Genomic DNA, 22,688 nt, shown 5'->3' with positions numbered 1-22,688 from the left:
TCCAGTATAGATTCAGGATGTGGATTTTCTTGTTTCCTACGTTGCTTTGTGCGATTGTCGTTGCCTGAATGTAGGGAGTCACGTTTTCGGTATTGAGGATTTGGTATCCAGAGCTTTTTTTGACCATGCTAATAAGGCCTGCCATGGGCCTACCCATCAGTTGTTTGATAGCTGGATTGAATGCGATCTCATATTCTCCAGAGATGGGACAGTTGTCCAGCCGCGTCTCTTGAAGGCACACGACATCCAACCCTGGAAAGCAGCTCTCTTGGTATAAATGCACAAATCCTCTGGTGTTCCAGGAGTCAAACTTGACTGTCGGGGGCGAGTTTTCTAGTTGGCATTAGCTTTGAGTTGTTTTATTCAGGGCTTTTGCAAGCCACCCCCAGTTATCCGATGATTCGTTTTCGTTATTTTCCAGTTCCACTGATGGCTTGAGTGCCAACGACTGTGATTTGGATTTGTTCCACCAAGTCGTTTTGGACATATTCCACTTTTTTTAGGCCACAATCGCTGTCGGTGCTCTGGTTTCTATTATGTTGGCCAACCTCTCGCGTTTTCTTTCTCAGAGCTCTTCACTTCGTTACTTTTCTTCCAAAAGGGTGAGACTAACTGTGGTTCTGTAGTTTTATTAGAGTGGTTTTTATATTTATCTTCATTGGTTAATTCCAGAATGTCGAATCCAAGCGACATCAGCTCAGGCGTTGCATCTAAGATACTGTTAGTTATCATTTTTGATTGCAGATGTAGTAATACGAGATCATTTTGGCCTTCCTCTGGAAATTCCACTGTTTGGATGTCATACGATTGTATCGTTCTCAGACGCGGTACGCAGTGGAGTAATCGTAGAACATTATTGCGGTTCATGATCACATCATCTTGACTTTCTAATCTTTCAATCTTTATTTTATAGATGGATATGGAAGTTTTGTTGCCTAACTGCTCATTTTGGTGAGGGGCACTTCCTTTATGTTCGCAAGGCGCTTGTTTTATAGCAGGAGCTTTGATCGCCGAAAGTCCTTTCCCATAGCACTTGTTTGGTGCAAATTTTCGAACATCAGCATAAGGCTCTCGATTTTCGTTCCTGCGTTCTGGCTGGGGAAGGCTTTTGAGTACTTTTGTCTTTTGACACTCTCTAACCTCGTTTTTCTTGAGCATCATTTCCTGTCTTTCTGTCAGAGTGAGGAAGATAGAACTACCCTCCACAGGTAGGGCTTTTTCGGTGTTTGCGATCTTGGGGATCATTGTACAAATTCTTTGTGGCGTTGTAACATGTGAAGACAACAATGTAGATGTTGGTTTTAATTCTGTACTCCTTTTTTCTGTCTCTAGTGAAGGATCATTCTGACTTGAAGATGACCCAATTGAAATCTTAGGGTCCATTGGCTCCAATTCGTCAGTGTCCTCATAAGTTGACATATTTATCAGCTCGTTCATTTGTCCGGCTTCCTTGTCGATTCCTCACTTTTTTGATCTGAGAGCTCACCTGTCACCTCCTTTTCTGAGCTCTTTTTATTCAGGGTTGGATCCACAGGTTTTATGTTCTGGTTTACGGTTACATTTACTGTTTTTATGTTATGTAAGAACTTTCTGGAGTTGTTGCCACGTCGAGAGTTCTTAGTGCATTGATTTTTGTTTTTTTTTAATTTGAGGTTGCTTACTAGTTTGATTTAAGTGTGTCCCAGTAATCTGATTAGTGTTTCCCTTGAAGATCGCAAAGATGCCATTGTTCCTTTCAGTCTCAGTGTCAAGATGCCCAGAGGCGCAATCTTGCAGTCTGGCACATTTCTCGATGTCAGTTGAGGTAGTTGGTGTTTGTGGATCGAGGGAGGCTGGATTCAGGGTCGATCTCGTTTTATCTAAGATTGTTTGAAAGCAAGGCTTGTTAAGTTGTTCCTGTAGGTGCATGCTAGGTGGAATAACTTTTGTCGCGTTATCAAGTACTTCAGGATTCCTTATCTCCTCCGATCTTATGTCTTCATGTAAACTTTTCTGCTGTGTGGCATCATCTTTGGTTAGATCTATAGGTGGTGGCAGAGGGCTAGTCACCTCTTGGCTTCCGATTGTGATGGTCTCGGGTTGTTGCAATGGAGAAACCCGTTTATTCAGATCGGGCTCCAGGTTGGTGCTCGCCTGAGGACATGTTTTGTTGTTCATGCAGGTCAGCTCTTGAGAATCCGGACAGATACTAATGCGTTCATCGTTGGCAAACTCCGTTGGGGTTTTCCTTGTTTTTAAAAGGTTGAGTGCTTCTTTAGCGATTTCTGCCAGTAGCTTTTTTTTCCGATCCGTTAGTTTTCCTTTGATCCAGAAGAGTATTCAGGTAAGCCTCAATTCTTTTGTTGGAGTCTCGTTGCACTTGGTTTGTTAATGTGATTTCCATGTGCAGACCTACCAGTTTTGAGTTGATAATTGCAACTAGTGTGGACAGATCGCTGAGGTTCCCATCTACTTGCTCGTATAGTTTTAGAAATGGAGCTATAGATATTGCAAGAGAAGACATCACAAGCGGTTGAATCTCTTTCATTATACATCCGACTAGTTCAGAAGAAAACTCCTCATGCTTATTTTGTGGGGATTGGTGCGTTCGGGGTTTGGGGCACCTTGGTTTGTTGTACTGTGACTCTGAGTAAGAAGAGTCTGACGATGATGACGAGGGGGGGGTGATTGTCTCGTCTCAAGAGCACCTCCGTGCCTAGATGGGGGTGTTGTTGGTCTCATTAAAGTCTGTAGAGGGATATTTGTGCCTTTTCTCTGTGAACACGGTAGGGTAGGAGATAGGCTGTGGTCGATACGCCTACGTTTCCCATGGGCGTTTTTCCATTGCGATAGAGGCGGAGCTCCCAAGGTCTCCTTCATTACATCTACAATATCTTCAATGGCCTCGGTGACACTGGGCTCGTGGATCGGAGTGTCCGGTCTGTCTTTTACAGTGGCGCCTCATGCTTTATTTGTTAGTGAGATGTCATTTAGTATCTTGTTAACGACCTCCAGTGAATTTCTCCTGTTGGATCCCATAGCAGTAGGTTCATTGATGCGAAGGGTCTCGATTGTGTCATGACGTGCTTGATGGAAAACTTCATCGTCGTTAGGAGAACCGACCCAATAGTCCTTAAGTCCCATTTTTTGCTTTAGATGCAGATGCGCTTCTCTGTTTGCCGGTAAGCTCTTCGAGGAGATTGAGGAGGAGTCATATCTATTTGTGGTTGGGCTTTCCTTCGTCGCTTCCATCTCGATGACCTGTGGTAAGATTCCACTTTCATCGTGGATCAAGGCCTGGCCCATGTCGATTTCTAGAAGTAGTTTGCGAGGAGAACCATTAGTGCCTGACTCGGCATCGCAGATATCATTACTCAGGAGCGCGCTTGAGGGATCACTTTCTGGGGCTCCTTCTGTGTTAAGGGGAGCGAGACATAACGCCGCTGGGCAGCTTGCTATCCGGTTTTCCCCCGCGTTCTGCAGACTTATAGTATGCCGCTGATTATTGGTCATATCATCAGGAGTTTTCAGTTGTTCTTCTCTTATTTGCATCTGGTCTAGATCTTGGTCTAGATCGTGTCTATTTTCGAGGTCAGATGCTGATGATGAACAGTTTATCTCCCCCGTGCAGTCACCGTCACAGTCTGACTTGCATTCGGGTTTGCAATCGGGCTTGCTCCACTGCCGCCGTGGGGGTTTGCGTGAGGTAGCCAGCGAGTTCCATCTTCGCAACTGTAATCTTGTTTGTGGGTGTATCAAACTTTCCGCATGTAGGCGGCCAGCAGACGCCGTTTTAGTCTGTACTAATAGGTCCGCGTTAAGTTTTCCAATAGGGCCTTGTGTTTCGGTCATTCTCTTTTTGGTGTGAGTGCTCGAGTCTCTACAGGTGTGTGTTCAACTCAGCTCAGTTTTAGAGTGCTCTCCGTACTGTGGGGGATTAGGGATCAAAGGGGTCAGGCCCCCCGCAGACTCCCGAAAACACCCCACCCAAATGATAGACTATTTGAATCTGGCGTTATGCGCTTTTTGATCGGCTTTCAGAAATAGATAGTATCGGATATCTACTTAGAGTGCGGGGTTAGCTCACCTTGTTTATCCGAAGCAGTGAGTTCAACCGGACTCCAGTCTCCGCTCTGGGTAAGATCACTCAGATGTTGTTTATCCGTCAATCTGTTAACTTTATATTGCGCACCTCCAGCGCCAAACAGCCGCACAACAGCCAGCGCCCTTTACCCCGTCGGGCTTATCGCCGCAAGGGTGGATTGGGCTGTGCTTTGTGGCGAGGAAAGGTCACGTGACTGTTCACGTGACAGCCACGGTGCTCCGCCTCCTCCTGGAAGCAAGCGTGTGACTTAGCGCGAGTTCTTGGTAACTCCCAGCGCAAGACAGCCGGGCACAGCAGCAGGCAGCAGCAGGCAAGAAAAGCGTTCGTTTTTTCCAAAGTTGTAATTTATCCTTCAGGAAGTGGACTAGATGCAAGGGAGAGTTTATTATAAAAACTGCCTGGTGGGGTTGGGAATAGCAAACCAAAGACATGTTTATCCTTTTACATGTTGGATTGTCCTTCCATCTGACCCAAATGTTCTCACTCCAAACTCTCTGGGGGCCCTCCTAAGGAGTCTTCGTAGGGAATATACACCTTGTAGCCTTTTTCATTAGCATGAGTACAATGTCATTCATCGTTTCCTACATGTCGAGGTGTAGGCTTAATAAAGCTGCTCAAACGGGACACCTGGACAGCTTCATCTATGGTACTACCGGGGTTCCCTCCTACCTTTGGCATACACCCATCTCCAAACCAGTTTATTGAAACCATTGTTGTGACCTTTTCTAGCCTTAGTGAGTCATAGTTCATCATTTTCTGTGGTCAAAATATAGAGTGTAGGTAAAGGTGTCTTTGCTGTTGCATAGTCGTTTAACCCATTGTCTACACGTTGTTCCACAGCTGTCCTGCATTGTTCTGGGAAATACCTGGTACTTTGATACTTGCAAGCCGTCTTGAACATTCATCAAAATAAGCTGCAATCCTGCACGTGTCCAACTGTGTGAAGGCAGCTCTACCTTCTATGTCAGCTATTGGGTGTTGCTTGCACCTTCTCACATTGCAGCTGCTCTTCATAGTTCTGCTTGTCCTCCTTTCTGTTGGCCTCCTTTCTTTTGTGGAGGCAGTCCCCACCCCTCCATAACTTATGAGCGGTTCTGGGTGTTTTGGCCCTATATCTCTTCTGCATTTTATAGCTACCATTTTGAATGTCCTTCCTGTGCACTCCAATTGCAGAGGTTTCGGTACAAACCTGATTTAAATTGCGTACAACTAAAAGGTATAATGTTAGTACTATTTAAACACCCTGGAAGATGATGCAACGCCACTTTATTGAGGGTGAGTGGTACCCATCAGGAATCCTTGTTGACTGCCTGAGAGTTCCTACCATGCCCATGCTTTACTCCATTCCTTCATGAGCTTTATCATGGACTCTTTCATGACTTCTAAGTGTGTAGTTTAGTATTTTGTTAAACAATACAATGTGAGGAGTCTTTTTTCGCAACCGTCCCTGAATACAATGTACAGTATGTGGTTCTTGTCCAAAGAAAACATTTTTTTGACTCCAACTTATGCATGGTGTTTATTCATATACGTGGGAAAGGCACATTCGTAACCTGAATTAGGTACGAACCAAGTTGAGCATAAGCCTACATTTGTTTCATGCTTGTTCACAGTTTAATAATGTTGAGAATCTTTGTTACAAAAAAGGGCCATCTTTCCTCTGGACATTTTCAGAGGTGTGTATGGGGTTCAATTGGACTACCATACCTCAAGGACGTTCAGGGAGCCTTATCCAGTGCTTTTCTGACAGAAGAGCCACAGTTTCAGGATCTCCCTAAATTAAAAGGGCTTGTAGTCCCTGACCACTTCCTTGTCTCTAGATAATGGGATTAAGAATGACATGTGCTTGCCTGTTCTCTTGTGCATTGTTTCAACACAGCCATGCTAACAATGACACAAACATGTTGCAGAAGTCCTTCTAGCCTGACTAACTCTGAGTGCAAGAAATACTTTTCTCACTGGAAGATCAAACACAAAAGAAGGGAGCCAGGCTTTGTGGCCATCCCTCTCTATTTACTATTCGTGTCCCTGTTCATATGAGCCTCAGTCTGTTCTTGATCTTGACTTGGCACCAGGCTTTTTACAATTCTTATGTGTTGTGAGTTAAATTAAACGTGATTCCCAGGCAATAAAAGCTGCACACCCAAAAAGACCCACTTGAGCACATCCGAAAGCCCATCACGCTGCCACACACCACATTTAGTATTCATTATCTATCCCTCTGAAACTGCCTTCTACTTCAGGCAATCCAGAATTTACCCTCCCAATTTCTGTAGTACTGATATATGATTTACTTTGTCAGATTCGACTTGCACCCAAGCTATTACAACACTATCCTTCTTTCTTGTTCTTGCCATAGCCCTATTTGGATCTCCCCGTTTCAACTATCGGCATCTTCTTTCCAATAAAGCTTCCCTGCTTCCTTTTCTCTGCAGGCTATGGTGGGGAGAGGCATTAAGTCAAGTCTCAGTGCTTCAAAACCATTATGGTGGTGATTTGGTGCAATGCAGTATAAAAGATGTACAGCTTAACATACGCTTGTGTACGAGCGCGATAAAAATAAAATATATAACAAAGTTAGATACCTTGTACCTGTTTTCTGTTGCTTGCATGTCAGCTCCTTGGTGTGTACGTGGTCTTGATTTCGGTCTAAGTCCTGACTCCTTCAGGGCCGGTTGGTGTTTCGGATAGCTGGTATATGTTTGTGTGCAGTTCCCTGGCATGTGCATGCCTAATGGTCCATGCAAAGCTGCAGACGTTCTGCTTCTCCAGACTTGCCTGGTCCATTCGACATACTGGCTGGAGTACTTCAGAAACCTTATCTTGCAGGCATGCTCTTGTGCATGGCACCTATAGAAGGCCTTTCAGGGCGTAGGCTTCCCAGCTGCAGGGTATTCTCAGGCCTCACAGGGCATGCTTAGCTAGCAGGACTTAGGAAGAGGCGTTAGCTGACCCCTCTTCCTATTTCATGCTTCCTGGCTGGGACATTAGCAAGAGAGCTGGTAGCTGCATGAACTCGGAGGCCAGCTGGCAGATAATTAAAATGGGATTTACCTGGCTATTTTGGTGTTTATTGTGGCCATTCTGCATGAATATGTGTTCTTACAGTGGTAATACCTGCATACATTGGGTCTAGCCTGAGTGAAAATGCGCTTTTATAGTGGAATGCCGACATATATTGGCACATCCAGCATACAATCTATTTACAGTGCTAATGCTGGCATCTGTTGCTATATACTGTGACAATTCACTAGATGTCGCCTCTTCTCCCCGAGGGAGCCCCTTATCATGAGGCTGGGGAGGTGAGGCTGCTACCCAATAGCCCCCCCTAGGGGTGGTTTAATGCGGGAGGAAGGGGACAAGGACAACCCCCTGGGTGATAGACAGCAAAACATCCATACCCAAACCTACCCGAAACTTCTAGCACCTTTTCACACACACCCTCTGACTAACAAAAGCATGTGCTATTGTAATATCAGGTCACCTTCTCCCACTGAGACATAGAAGATCATCTAAGATTTAAAATGTAACATCATGTCAGTTTCATCAACTGAGACAAAGATCAAACGAAAAACAAAGGTTAATCCCAATGCAAGTACTGAGAAGAGGTGGCCCTAAGAAGCCATGAAGAGTGATTCATGGAACCAGAGAAAACATTCTAGTGCTCTGTGGGGGAGTGCTCCCTAAAACAACGTAAAAAAACATCAAAGGACTGACTGACGGAGAGAGCCATCCTGGATCCGGACCAGCCCAGAAGGCAAGTAGCACGGGGGACAGTCCAGCCGGGAAAATCAAAGGCAGAGCGAAGAATGCTCCGGGGAAGCCGAAAGAAGTCATCTGCTGGAGGAGAGAAGCATGCAGTGAGAATCCTTTGCTCAGTGGTGAGGAGCTGGTCGGGAACCTGGCTGGAGTCTGAGAAGCGGTGGCACGACATTGAGAATGTAGACCGTGCGGTCCTGCAACAGCGCCTACATCGCTGAACGTGAAGCGGGAGCCGCAGAGACAATGCAGCCCTGTCCATCACTCGCAAACAAAGCAAGACCCCAGGAAGAACCGGCGGAGCGCCCCGACGTCAACAAGGTAACTGGTGTAATGCAGGAGCCAGTAGGGGCATAAAGCTTGAGAGTAAAAATAAGTTAATTGGAAATACTGAATGCAAGTTAACTGAACTTGATGATTTGAGTAATCTTCCTTGTGGCAGCGCTTGCAGGAGAGTGAACCAAGTGTGTCTATCGAAAAGGGGAGGAAAGTAAGAGTTTGGAATCCAGGCAAGATAAGGGCCTCGGACCTGAAGCAAAACCAAGCATATACCCAGAGGGAGTCGCCCTCGAGACACTGGCAGAGAAGTCCACTGCCCACCAGGCAAGGTTCTGGGACCCTCTCCACAATCGCAGTGGGGTAGAAGTGCCCACTGGCCACCAGGGAAGCTTCTGGGACCTTGTCCACAATAATAGTGGGGTGGGGGAAAGCCTACTGGCCACCAGGGAAGGGTCTGGGTCCCTGTCCATCGCAAACAGTGTGGAAGAAGAAACCACTGGTGCGATGAGAAGGATCTGGGACCCCAACAAAGACATTTAAAGCAGAGAGGAAACCTTCCTCATCGTAGTGGCAGAGAGAAGTCCACTAGTCACAAGAGAAGGATCTGGGATCCTAAGAAGATTTGGGACATTGATACACTGCCTTGGTACCGATATCAACAATCTAAAAGCACTGAATATCAAGTAATACCAGGAGAAGGGAGTAATCCTCCTGGTAACAAAGCTGAAGTAGAGAAACGTCAGGGGAAGAGAGTCTTTCCCCCTGGCTTTGTGTGTCCGGAGCAGACCAAGAGAAGGGAGGCATTCTCTTGGTCCTGAAATAGAAGTCAAGTTGGTGACGCCAGGAAAAGGGAGTCATTCCCCCTGGTTCTATTGGAACGTGTCTAGAATCACACCAGGAGATGGAAACCTTTCTTCTGAAGGGAACATTGTATAAGAATTGGCAGATTATATCGTCAGTCGTAAAATTGATATCTGTGCAGTCACAGAGACATGGTTGCATACAGCTGCTGGACCAGCACTCGCCCTAGCCCTGCCCATAGAGCATAAAATCCTCAGAGCTGATCGTACCTCTGGTAAAGGCAGTGGAGTGGCATTGATATACAAAGCCTCTCTCAAATCCATCAAAGAAAGGGTGCCAATGTACTTGACTGCGAGGCATTAATGGCAAAACTGTCGACTATAATACCACAGTCAACATTCTCCTGCTATATCATCCCCAAACATTATGCCAAAGATTTTGCTTCTCCTTAGTGATCTGACTCTACCATTACTTAAGCCACTGTCTAAGGTTATTCTCCCAGGAGACTTTAATCTTGGATTTGCAAACAGTTCTGACTCCACGGCAACCACTGTCAATGCTACTATGGCAGATCAGCAGTCCATATCGAGGGCAGGACCCGGGACTGGATGACCAGTTATGTCACTATAAATAACATTGTCCCTGGTCAGGCCATAACTTCATCCACTTCAATCTCCTGTGTCTGTCACAACCTATCAAAACCAAAGGGGAGAAATGTTGGGCTAAATATAGACATTTGCACACGTTATCACCCACATCCATGGCACCCTACTTTGGGGCTACCCTGGATAAGCTTGCCATTTTTGTCAAAATACGACGGTCAATACAGTCAACTGTGGCCCCAGAGAACTCAGCTAGTGAAGAAGCAAACTTTTAAAGTCTGATATTCGGCTGGCATTCAGAAACTGAAAACCACAAAAAAACAGGGCATTCCAACTGTGGAAAACAACTGAGTCTCCGACGACAAAGCTAAATGTCACTGCTGTGAAGACCCATAAAACCGCCATCTGTGATGCTAAAAAATCATCCTATAATAAACGAATTGATAGTGCAGCATCTAACTCAACAGAACTCTTTAAAATACTCAGAAGAACCTTTCCCCATCACGTCTACGGTCATTAAAGACACAAACTGGGGAAACCTTCATACAGGATGCCATGATGAGAAAGATAACAAAAAATCAAGGAGGAAATTGCAGCCAAACAGAGTACCCTGGACAGAGCGATTGCTGATGGGGAAAGTCTAAGTTCACATGCTCCATCACCCATATTTAGGTTTGGGGGGGTCACCGATACCAAAATTTTGCCGGTTCAGCACAAACTCAAACCTACAAACTGCAAGGGGACATTTGCCCTGCTCTTATTGTTGAAATTATGCGCCTCTCAGGTGCTACGCTGATTACTAAATTTGTGAACACCTTCTTTCAGAAAAATATCGTTCTATCATCAATCAAGCAAGCTTGGATCTCCCTCCCACCCCTGCTAAAGAAACCTTCTCTCTACCCTAGTTTGCCTAGAATTATCATCCTATAACCAACACTCCCTTTCTGCTAAAACAATGTGGATTGGGTTGCTTATTCTCAGATTCAGGATTTCCTTGGTACCTATGATATACTGGGTCAGAAGCAATTGGGTTTCAGGAGTACTCACAGCACTGAGTCCACCTTGCTGGACCTCAAGGCGAACATCCTGCATATCTCTGAAGAGGGGAGCACAGCACTCCTGGTGCCTCTGGATCTTTCCACAGCCTTTGATTTGGTTAACCACTCAATACTAATTGCCAGACTCATTAACTCAGCCTCCTTCTCCCCTGATGCATTTAAATGGATTACATCTTTTCTTTCAGACTGCAAAGTGAAAATCTTTAATGAGGATGCCATGACAGATGAATGCTTGGTTACATATGGAGTCCCACAGGGATCATGTGTCTCTCCAACACTCTTTAATACATTTGCATTGCCCTTTTTAAGTAATGCTAGATACAGAGGTCAAGACACTGGGGATAATCTTAGATCGGGAACTTAATATGAAGGCGCATATCAACAGTCTGGTCTCTGGCTCTTCATATTACCTTAAACTGCTCACACAACTTAGGCCCTGTCTTAACTCTACAAACTGTGCTACACTTGCTAGGGGATTATTGGAGCAAGACTGGACTATTGTTCCAACCTCCTTCAGGTCATTGGCAAGGACGAAATCACCTGCTTACAAGTCATTCAGAATAACATAGTACGTGTTGTTGAGGGCCTGCACAGATCTGACCATGTGTCGGCTGCCAGGAGGGCCCTACACTTGTTACCCATGGGTAGTAGAATCTACTTTCGGACTCTGTGCATTACGCGCAAGTGCCTTTTATGTCAAAAGCCTGAGCTACCTTTCAAACGGACTCTTCTGGCTTCCTGGCCGAAGAGTGCTCAGGTCAAACATTGCTTGCCTCTTTCCAATGCCAAGGTCAGAACTAATGCTAGTGACCCAGGGATCTTTTCCCTATGCCACTCCTATCTATCTATCTATCTATCTATCTATCTATCTATCTATCTATCTATCTATCTATCTATCTATCTATCTATCTATCTATCTATCTATCTATCTATCTATCTATCTATCTATCTATCTATCTATCTATCTATCTATCTATCTATCTCCTAGGTATTGAAATTCCCTGCTGGCAGACCTGAGAGCCTGTCCTTCTTTAGCTGGCTTCACATGTGGACTGAAAACTGACTTATTCCATTGATCCCTCTTCGTCCTAGAACTACTGATCTCAGCACTGACCTTTCCTGGAGCTCTTTCTTTGTTTCCTGTTGTCTATCTTGTCTAGCACTATTATACCTATGGGGCTTTGGTTTAGTGCTTTTTAAATAAAATAAATACAAATAAATTGAGACTGTTGAAACCTGCAAATCGGGGAAAGGGAGTCATTAAGCCCCACCCCCCGGTGTGTGTTTGAAGGAACGTTTTAGCTAAGCATCAATCCAGAAACCGAAGAAAGGATCAACTCTCCTTAAAGAAGTAACTTTGTGTTAGTTTACCCTTCAGTTTTAGAGTGTGAGGTATAGAAGTAGGTTTTTGACATAGGATGGTGGTTTATACATTGACAAACATCTTGACAACCCCTTTCAGTATTCGTTTTGAAGCATGGAAACCCCTCTTAGAACTTATGGATAAGGAGGGCCTCTTTTCCATTTTCCTAAATAAGTCTTTAACTAAAATCATGCCACCTTTATGTCAAGCCTCCTTCTTCGACACCCTTACAGGGCATCCAGGATGTCAATGCGTTCTTAGTGGAAAAACAGGCATACATTGTTTGGCACAGTCAGCATGAACATGGTTTTTCAGTAGAAGTACTGACGTATAATGTTTGGCACTCGTAGCATCAAAATGTTTTATATGGAAAAACTGGTATATATTGAGAGAGGAGCTTCCCTCTTCTTTCCCTGCTTGTTGGTTCACCCAGAATCCCCTCAATCTAGGGGCTAGATTGAGGGGGAAAAAGACGAAGGGTACCATGTAATCGTGTCATGAGGCATTTGCTCTGACCCTTCCCTGACACAGTGAGAGATGGAGGGAGTGAACACCACAAGCTTAACAGATGAGGACATTTTGACGGTGTTCGGATCAGACAGTAACGATCCTACACCAGAGCTGCTGCGCAACTAATTCGGACCAAATTAATCTGTCTGACAGAAGTGACAAGGGAGTCGGGAGGAATATATTGCAAAGCTCTGCCTGCTAAATTAGACCGGAACTACGTAACCCGATCAAGCTGAGGCAGCACAGAAGGAGACTATGCCTGCAAGGAAGAAAGATATGAAGGACATTCTTCAGGAGATCGGGGCCTTGAGATTTGAAGTGCAAGCATTACTAGTTTAGGGTTGTTCGCTCCTTCTCTGGTAAGGTGTCTCCTACTGATTCCATTCATCCCTCCCAAGAGATTTGTGATTGTCTTGCTGATTTATTTTATCCGTAAAATAGTAGACATTCGCTATCCGTTTTCTTCTGTTGATGACTCCAGCTTGGTGGGCTCCCTGCCCCCCCACCCCTCTTCCCTTGCTGTTCCGGAATTAGGCTCTTTGTCTGCTTATGGGACTCCTTCTCTTTCTTCTCTACTGGGGATATTACTTCGGCAGTGGAGAGAATGAAATCGGCTTCACCTTCTGATGCCATTCCTTTGAGAATGGTGAAAGCGATTTTGCCTTTGATAATGGCACAGTTGCTATTAATCGCTTGTGTTCCACGGGGTCTATTCCTTCTGCACTTAAATGTGCCACGGTAATTCCTCTGCTCAAGAAGCCTTCTCTTGATCCTTTGGTTCTTGCACATTTTCGGCCAATATCCCTCCTTCTGTTTTTTATGAAGCTGTTGGAATCTCTGGTTGCTCCTGCAATTGGATGCTTTTGTAAAAGCATCCTGTTTGATGCCTTTCAGTCGGGTTTTAGACCTGGGCGTGGCACCGAGACTGTGTTGGTCTCAGTGCTAGATGATCTTTCCTTGATGTCTGATCAGGGTGGAGTGACCGCACAGATCCTTTTGGATCTTTCTGCCGCTTTTGATACCGTTGATCACACCATCCTGATCAGTCGCCTTTCTGCTGCTGGGATTTCAGGCTCAGTTCTTTCTTGGTTTCATTCCTTTCTCTCTGATCGTTCGCAACGGCTGTCCCTGCAGCCTTTTCTTTCGGTTGTCTCTGCTTTGGTGTGTGGGGTTCCTCAGGGTTCTGCTCTCTCTCCTACCCTGTACAATATCTACATCCAACCTCTTGTTGCTCTGATCCGCTCCCATGGCTTCAGATGTTACTCTTATGCTGATGATGCCCAGATCCTGGTTCGGCTGGACATTCTCCATCCTACCCTTGCCACTCAGCTGAGGGACTGTCTGTTGGCCATTGGAAGCTGGATGAGTGACAAATGGCTTAAATTGAACGGGGTTAAAACTGAGGTTAAGGTGGTGGGCTCTTGTTCTGACACGTCCCTTTGGTCTCCATCTTTTTGGCCGTCTTCTTTTGGGTCTTTTCCTGCTGCTGTTCCTGCTGTTAAGAATCTGGGTGTTAACTTGTCTGCCTCTCTGTTCATGTCTTGTCAGATTAGCTCGGTTTGCCAGGCTGGCCATTTTCAGTTGAAGATTTTGAGTAGGACCTGAGGATCTGCAGCTGAAATTCCAGCCTTATGTTCCTGGCCGCTTGCTGCGCTCGAAGGATAATTTCCTTCTTGCTGTGCTGAAATTTCATCGTGCCAGAATTGGTGGCAGCTCATTTTCTGTGAGGGCTGCCAAATTGTGGAATGACCTGCCTACTGCGCTTCGCTCTACGGCTGCCCACTTGCCTTTTAGAAGGGCCTTAAAAACTCTGCTCTTCTAAATCTTGTTCAACTTCTTAGTGCTTGTTCAGTCTTTAGTGCCAGTTTGCCTTTTGGTGTCAGTTGCGCTGTACATGGGTACAAAAAAGGATAACTTAACATAACTGGTTGAGTGCAAAAGTACGGTGGAGGACCGGCTGGTACCATAGAAAGCAATCAACTATCTACCGATTTACTTAAATATGAAGAGGTTGGAGCAGACAGGGTTCCATGCAAGTTCTTTGGAGATGAAGATGGAGGACCTAGAAAATAGAAAGAAGAGATCTAATCTGTGCATTTTTTGGCCTGCTGGATGGGGATGGAGAAAACAGTCCGGTTGAAGAAATGGTTAAAGATATCTTTAAGGAGGATCCCAATTTTTACTTTCAGATGGGGTGGGCATATTGAGGGTGGCCGTTTGGCGAGGGCCCTAGATCCATGGTTATTAAATGCTAAAGCATCAAAGATAAAGATCAAATTGTGGAAAAGGCTTAAGAAGTGGTATCAATGCTGTTAAAGGACTCCATATATGCATATTCCAGAATGTGTCACTCTGTGACTAGGAGGGGCGAATGTCATCAGCTGTCTAATTGGCTGAGGCAAAAGCATGTTTAATACCCCTTTGCCTTAATCTTTGAGTTGGATAGAAAACCGTACTTACTCTCCCAAATGGAAAAGTTTCAACAAGTAACTCCCACTTTACTCTGAGCCTTAGAAGAGAAAGCGGTACGTAAGAATGAAGCTTCATCATATCTGCAGGCCCTTAAGGAGAACTTGGATAAAGACAGAATGAAAATTCCAGGCTCAAGGACATTTTGAAAGTTAAATACGATTGCGATGAAGAATGGAGGTATAGGAAGGTGGCCCTGCTGACCAAGTGAATCTTGAACAGGCACTGAACTAAGTAAGGAGGGGAAGAAATATGTAGTTTTGAGAACTTTTAAAAATAGCAAAGCTGGTGGAAGATTTGGTAAGGTATGATTATGTTGGAGACAGTGAGAGGAGGACAGTGTCGAGTAGACTGGTGACCCTTGGAGCACATACCATTTTGTTCATGCTCAAGGGTGTCTCTGAAGAACGGGGGTTGTTGCTCCACTGGTTACTGAGGGCTTACAGGGGTCGCGGGACTCTGGACGGTGACCCCTGGTCAGCACCTGATCTGGAGGTCTCCATCAGGCAGACCTTGCATGCAGTGCGGATTGGTGGGTTCACAGGGAAGGGGGAGGGTTACGTTAGAACTGACATTGGGAAACAGAAGAGATCTGGCTTGGAAATAGTAGAGGCCAAGGGGACAGCACTTTGCTCACAGTTCTGAGTTCTAGGGTGCGTATCCTGCGCATCACAAACAAGGGAGTTACTGATCGGACACTTCAAAGAAGGAATTTGTAGAGAATCTTTTAGGGTGGAGGGTGACTACTCTGAATTTTGGGGTGGAATTCCCCATCAAAAAGATCATTGTTTGGTAGAGAATTTAAGAGGAGCCCATTCGAAATTCTCATGATGCAGGAAACGCATTAGAGACTAGGAGAAGTTGATGTAATATTTGCAGGCATGGGTGTCGCAACGAGGAAGAAAGTGGGGTTAGGGATTTTAGTAGTGTACCTTTGAACAAGTGAAAGTTAGGAAAGGCTGCTTATGGCTAAGTGTCAGGGTAAGGAACCGTTGTAATGATAGGCTGTTGCTATGCCCCCCCAATTTGGGACAACTAGAATGTATAAACTGTGCACTTAAGGAGATTCAGACATGGGTGTTTTTTTAATTCTTTTTTTGTGGCCGATTTCAATTTTATACTCCACCCAGCGCTTGACTGATCGATACTGATGGGTGCGGGTGGTGGAGATGAAATGCGAGGTAATCTCGTCCATGGGAAAGTTAATCAATAACTAGAACTTAGTAAACTCCCGAAGACTTCATAAATAGGATACACAGGCATACATCACCTTTTTCCAGGCTCACTGTAGCTACTCTAGACTCGACTTCCTGTTTGTGGAGGATGTAAAGGCCATTTTGTTATTTGGCCAAAGCTTTGCAGATGGATTAGTCTGATCGTGATATGGCCATACTAAAGCTAGATCTCCCGGATTTAGCGAAAGGGACAGGAGGATGTCAGTGAAATGAAGATTTACTGAGAGAACAAGTGTTCATAACTTCGCTAAAGCATTAGAGAGTGAGATGGATTTTCTTTTTAATGAGAGAACAAAGGGAAAGAAAGTGCAACTGGGACTGGTGTGGGACACGATCACGGCAGTCTGCAGGGGATGATTATTTATTGAGGAACCATGAGGAAGTGAATTTGATTGGAAAGAGAATCTGAGTTGAGAGGAGACATAGAAAAATTAGAAATGTGCATGGGTCGGAGGAATAACATTGATATGTGACCCTGGCAGATCAAATCAAAAGGCATGGGTGGGAACTGCATGACCTTCAATTAACAGATAGTCAGAACACTTAATTTCCTCAAACGAAGGTTTTTTGAAAAGGGAGACTTGGCCAAAACACTTTTAGCATGATGACTTGGAAGGCCAAGGGCAGAAAGAGGAATTGGTGCTATACAAAACAATGCTGGTAGGATAGTCAGACAAGCCAATGGGATAGTATCTCACTTTGTAGATTTCTATTGAAGGTTTTATAAGGAGGAAGTGCAAACTTCAGAAACTTGGATCTGGGAATTTTTAGAGGCTCTCCAGTTGCCAAGACTTACATTGCTACAAGTGACAGGATTAGAAGCCCCCATCTCAGAGAAGAAAGTAAATGCAGCTATACTGAATATGAAGCAAGTCAGAGCCTCTGGGACAGATGATGGATTTACTGCTATTTTTATAAAACCTCTCTGTATAGATCTTTTGACATCACAAATAGTGACTATTTTGAATGGGTAAGGAAAAGGTCAAGCCGTTCATCTGTCATTTTTGGAAGCTCTGATTTCGATAATACACACAGAAGAGAGTGATCCACAGTTGTGTTTATCCTGCAGGCCCATATCCCTGTTGAATGTGGCTATGGAAGTGCTAGAATCTTGGCTACCAGGCTTGAGAAGGTGATCCCCTCGCCCATGCACTCTGATCAGGTTGGGTTTGTTTCGGGTCCACACGGAGCTAATCACATTAGAAAGACTATACATTGAAATCACATGGCCAAAGTCTACCAGCTGATCAGTGATGCTTCCTCTAGATGCTGAAAGGCATCAGATGGAGGTTCCTTATGGGGGTCCTGAGTAAATTAGGGTTTGGTCCCAATTGTAGTAGGTAGGGGAGCTGTATTCAAAGCCAACATCTACAGTATGCATTGCAGGGTTTCCTCTGGGCCATTTCTGTTACATAGATGTAGGAGGCAGAGCTGTTCCATGTTGCCCTTATTTGCAATGGTCATTGAGCCACTAGCTGAAACAATGATTCTAATGGCATAAACGGCATGTGTAGGGGATAAGGAGTATATATTGGGACTATATATGGATGATGTACAGCTATATCACATGCCTCCCAAGGAATCCCTAGAAGTATTCCTACAAATGTTATTCCACTATGGTAAAATGTCAGGGTAGGTATGCAATATGTATAGAAAAATCTGTTGCTACTTTTTGGCCTAAAAACCCAAGAAATTATGGAAGTGGCTCAAAACTACCAGTTTCAAATCTGTGCAAACAAGTAGTATGGTTAGGAAAGGACCTAGAGTCCCTCTTTGAGATCAGTTATCTACCCCAAATGCACTCCTTAAAGACGGACCGGAGGAGATGGGAACATGGGGGTGCGAGGGAGACTGACATAAAAAGGAATGTACTTCTTTGTATTGTGACGATTCACTAGGTGTTGTCCCTTCTACCCAGGGGTAGCCAGTTATGATGAGGCTAAGGGGTGAGGCCACTAACCAATATTCCCCCTAGGGGTGGTTTAATGTGGGGGGACCTCATGGGGAGGGACTACCCTACTGGGGATGAGGACGACCACCTGGGTGATAGGCAGCAGAACACCCCCACTCTGACTGATCAATTCATGTGCTATCGTAACATCATGTCAGTTTCCCCAACTGACACGAAGATCATTCGAGACATAAAGATTAACCCCAATGCAAGTACTGAGAAGAGGTGGCCCAAAGGAGCCATGAAGAGTGGCTCATGGAACAGGAGGAAATGTTCTAATGCTGCAAGGGGGAGTGTTCATGTAAGCAACATAAAAATAGACAATAGACTCCGTGAAAGAGCAAACTGTCCTGGATGCAGGCCAGCCGAGAAGCACAGCAGCACGAGAGACGGCCCAGTCTGGGAAAAGCAAGGGAGACGGAGAAAGCTCTGAAAAAGCTGAAAGCCGTCATCCGCTGGAGACGGGAAGCAGACAGTGACAATTGTGGTGTGGAGCTAATTGGGAACTTGGCTGGAGGCTGAGAAGCAGTGGGGCGACCTCTGAACGGTGGACCGTGCGGTCCTGCAACAGTGCCTACACCGCCAGCCTGGAGAACGGAAACGAGACACATGGAACAAGAGCCACAGAGACGAGGAAAGCGGTGCAACGCTCCTAAACGTAGCAAGACCCCAGAAAGAACCGATGTGAAGGTAACAGATGTAACGCAGGAACCGGTAGGGGTGTAAAGTTGGAGAATGATTACAAGTTAATTGAAAATAATGATACGAGTAATCTCCTTTGTGGCAGTACTTGCCAGGAGAGTGAACCAAGTGGGTCTAGCACCAGAGGGAGAAAGGCTCGGGTTTGGAACCCAAGCAAGATAAGAGTCGAGGACACTAACCAGCACCAACCAAGTACTAGAGGGAGTCGCCCCCCCAGACAGTGGCAGAGATAAGCCCACTGGCCACCAGGAAAGGGTCTGGGACCCTGTCCATAATCGCAGTGGGGGAAGAGAAGGCCACTGGTCACCAGAGAAGGGTCCGGGACCTTGTCCACAACTGCAGTGGAGAAGAGGCCCACTGGCCACAAGGGAAGGGTCTGGTAGGATCTTGGATCCTAACAAGATTTGGGACATTGTTGAGAGCAAGCCTCCAAGACAAAGTGTGGGACAACCTGGAAACGTTGATGAAAGGTGCTATCAAGTAATACCAGGAGAAGGAAGTCCTTCTCTTGGTAGCAAAGCAGAAGTTGCGATAGAGACGCTGGCGGAAGAGAGTCATTCCTTCTGGCTGTGTGATTGAACTGTGCCAAAGCTGACCAAGAGAAGGAAGCATTCTCTTTATCCTGAAACAGGAGTTGAGTTGGAGATGCCATGGGAAGGGAGTCATTCCCCCTCAACTTTGTTGAACTCTGCCAAAAACCTACTGGGAGAAGAGAGATGTTCTCTTGGTTCCAAACTAAGAGTGGATGTGAAGCAGACAGCAGATGGGAGTTAATTCCGCCTGGCCTTGTTGTGCATTGTATCATGATATACGAGGGGAAGGGAGACATTCCCCCTGGTATTTTCGTTTTGAAGGAATATTTTGTGACACGCCATTCAAGCACCAGGGAGAAAGGAGCCTCTCTCCTTGAAGAAGAAACTTTGTTAGTTCTTTAGTTATATAGTGTGAGGGATAGTAGCACATGTTTTGGCACAGGATGGGGATTTTACTTTGACAGACATTCTGTCTGACCCTTTTAGTATTAGTATTGAGGCAGGGAAACCCCTCTTAGAAGTTAGGGATAGTGAGGACCTCTTTACCATTTCCACAATAAGTCTATAACCAAAATCATGCCACCTTTGTGTCGGTCTCCTTCTTTGACACCCCTACAGCATACAGGTTAATTTTATAATTCTTCCAATCGCAACCCCTACACGATTCATTCAAGAAGTTAGATTGACACTTCTTTGCAGCCTTTGGGAAGATAAAAAGTCCAAAATTCCCCATAGCCACTTGGTTCTTCACTGCGATTCGAGAGGATTAGGGTTCCCAGGTATTGAAAGTTATTATTTGGCGGCTCAGTTAAGATTTGTATGGGATAATTTGAGACCAGATAAAAACAAAAAATGGGTGCACTTGGAAATGTACTGGTTGAGAGCTGTTACGGTTGGGGAATATGCCTTGGAAAGGTTCTAAAACGCACAATCCTAGGAGTCTTGTGGGATATATGGTATAACAAAGGGGTTGTTTTAATACTTACAACGTGGCCCTCCTCTTTCAATTGTTTGTGGGCCCATCCCACTTCTGGATGACCTTAAAAACCAACTGGCATTCCAGAATTGGTTTGAAGCGGGACTTGAGAGAGTAGGATGGTAATGAAAGGGAGGGAAGTTCCTAGATCTGAAAGTATTGGAATTGGGACTGAATATAGGCAAATGACCAGTCTAACGATATTTACAACTTAAGGGAGTACTCTCCGAGGGGAAATGAAAGGCCAGACTCTTGCTGCAGCTCATAGCCTTTTGATGATGTCCACCCAATAGCAAAAGTCTTGTGTCTGCATTATATAGATGCACTGTGGAGCTGAATTTTCAGGAGACAGAATCTTTAAATGCCAAGTCGGAGAAAGACCCAGGGCTTAACATTTCTGAAAAGTGATAGGCCATTATTTGTGACATAATGTAAAAGGAGTTAAGATGCCCCAATTTAAGGTCCATGGAATTAAACTTTGCATAGATGGCAATTGCCACCTCGCCCCTGTCAAAATAGACCTAGGTTAATGATTGCTAAAAGGCCAGTGGGAAAGAGAGACCTTTTGTCACATGTGGTGATCATGCAGGTATCATAATTATTTGGGTCAGAGGTGCTTACTTGATGAATTGGAAATAAAGATGGACCCCATGCAATCCGGTTTGGTTTATGCCGAGTGCAAAATTTGCACTTGCCACTAGACATTGGCTAGTGATATTTGACTCTTGGCTAATAGGAAATGGTGTGCTGTGTATAAATATGAAGTGGGCAGGCGAGTGACCTTTTTTTTATGGCTGACTAGTAGCTTGTAATTTGAATTTTTTCTCCCTGATTTATCCCCAGCAGATGAATGTAAGACAACTTCACACATGGTTGATCACCTTCTTCTAGCGGCCAGGGCCTGTTTAGCCCAAAATTGGAAAAGGCCCACTGTGCCTTCAAAAGTGAAATGGCAGTGGAAAGTAAAGAATGTTTTTTATGGAAAAAAATAACTGCATGGTTGAATGAGGACAGAGTGGCCTTGGAGATTGAATGGTATCCGTTTTGGACCTTGTGTGGCTCAGATTCTGATTAAGGACGGGGACGACAAACATACTGCAAGGAGGCCTTTCCTTCACTACATGGTTCATTTAGCACTATACTAATAGGATCTATATGATTACTACGACCCCCAGAATTCCGACAGCCGAAAATGTGGACTTTTCTTCTTTTTCTTTGTAACCCCCTTTACACCACCTAGATATGCGGGGGAGGCCCCCACTCCCCACCCTCCACAGCGCCTCACACTACTATTATATCCCATGCCCCGCCCCCACATATATATGGTGTAAGGGGGGGTCGGGGAAAAAAAGTTGGCATTTCGGGAGTCGGAATCCTGAGGGTGACATTTTGGGCCATTACCCTTGCAGTGCGAATTAAGGTAAATTAGACTGCGCAGATAAAAATGTCTTCTTCAAGTGGCATTTTGCCATATATTGGGCACAGACAGCATGAAAATGCATTCATACAGTAATGTAATGCAGGTCTTATATACCACATATTGAGGATGGAGAGGGATGCAGGTGTACAACCTAAGGTTGTTGATTCATGACCAGGTTCTGAATACAGGTATGCTTCTATATGATTTGACGGTGACCCTTATAGCAAGGAGAGGCCAAGATTGGATAAATCCTGGTGAAAGATTGGGTTGGCCGATGTTGGCTGTGACATGGCTCAGTCTGGTTAATGTGGTATTGGTAGGCATGACGTGTGTGTGTGTGTGTGTGTGTGTGTGTGTGTGTGGTGTAAGGAGGTAGGAGGTTTAGAGGTAGTTTGGTTAGGTCCTTATGATTTCCCAGAGGATCCTGTGCACCATCTGAGGACCCGGTTTGAAAAAACAAAGCTCCCTGGGCCTACAACACCCAGCATTCTGCCTGCAAGTCTCTGAGCCATCTGGAGCACTCCCAGAGGGCCTTGTGAGACACTCCCTCGCTTATTGAGTATTCTCTGGGCATCTGGAACAAACGGCTAAAAAGCAGCAAAGAAAAACTTCCTGTTAAGGCCAGACAGAACTCCATGCTTAAGCCAAGACTGCACTGTGCTCGCCCATTGCTTGACACCTGCTTCCACACGCGAGAATGCTATGACCCATTAACTATCCATTCACTGCTAAGCTGCTGTTATGTCACATGACCAGGGAACACTCCTGTTTTGGGCCTGTTACCTGTCTCATGGTTATCTATTGTGGCGAACAAGGAGGACCCTGACTACAATGGGTCATGGTGCAGATTTGTTTATTCAAATTTTTTTTTAAAAGGCCTATCTGGCCCTATTGCTATGAGGGAAGTTCCCTTCCTTCCAAAACAAAAACTAAGGGTGCTTGTCAA

General features: G+C 45.1%; 1 protein-coding gene across 2 annotated transcripts in view; it reads left to right on the top strand.

The window, feature by feature from the left end:
• Positions 1-22,688, top strand: part of PITPNM1 (phosphatidylinositol transfer protein membrane associated 1) — an 875,847-nt gene that overhangs the window by 71,226 nt on the left and 781,933 nt on the right. The gene's annotated exons all lie outside the window — the stretch shown is intronic.

Source organism: Ambystoma mexicanum, chromosome 12, assembly GCF_040938575.1.
Source record: "Ambystoma mexicanum isolate Mex_15411 chromosome 12, UKY_AmexF1_1, whole genome shotgun sequence".
Lineage (NCBI taxonomy): Eukaryota > Metazoa > Chordata > Amphibia > Caudata > Ambystomatidae > Ambystoma > Ambystoma mexicanum.
Note: the sequence above shows the minus strand (reverse complement) of the source record. Positions and strands in the feature narration are given on the sequence as shown.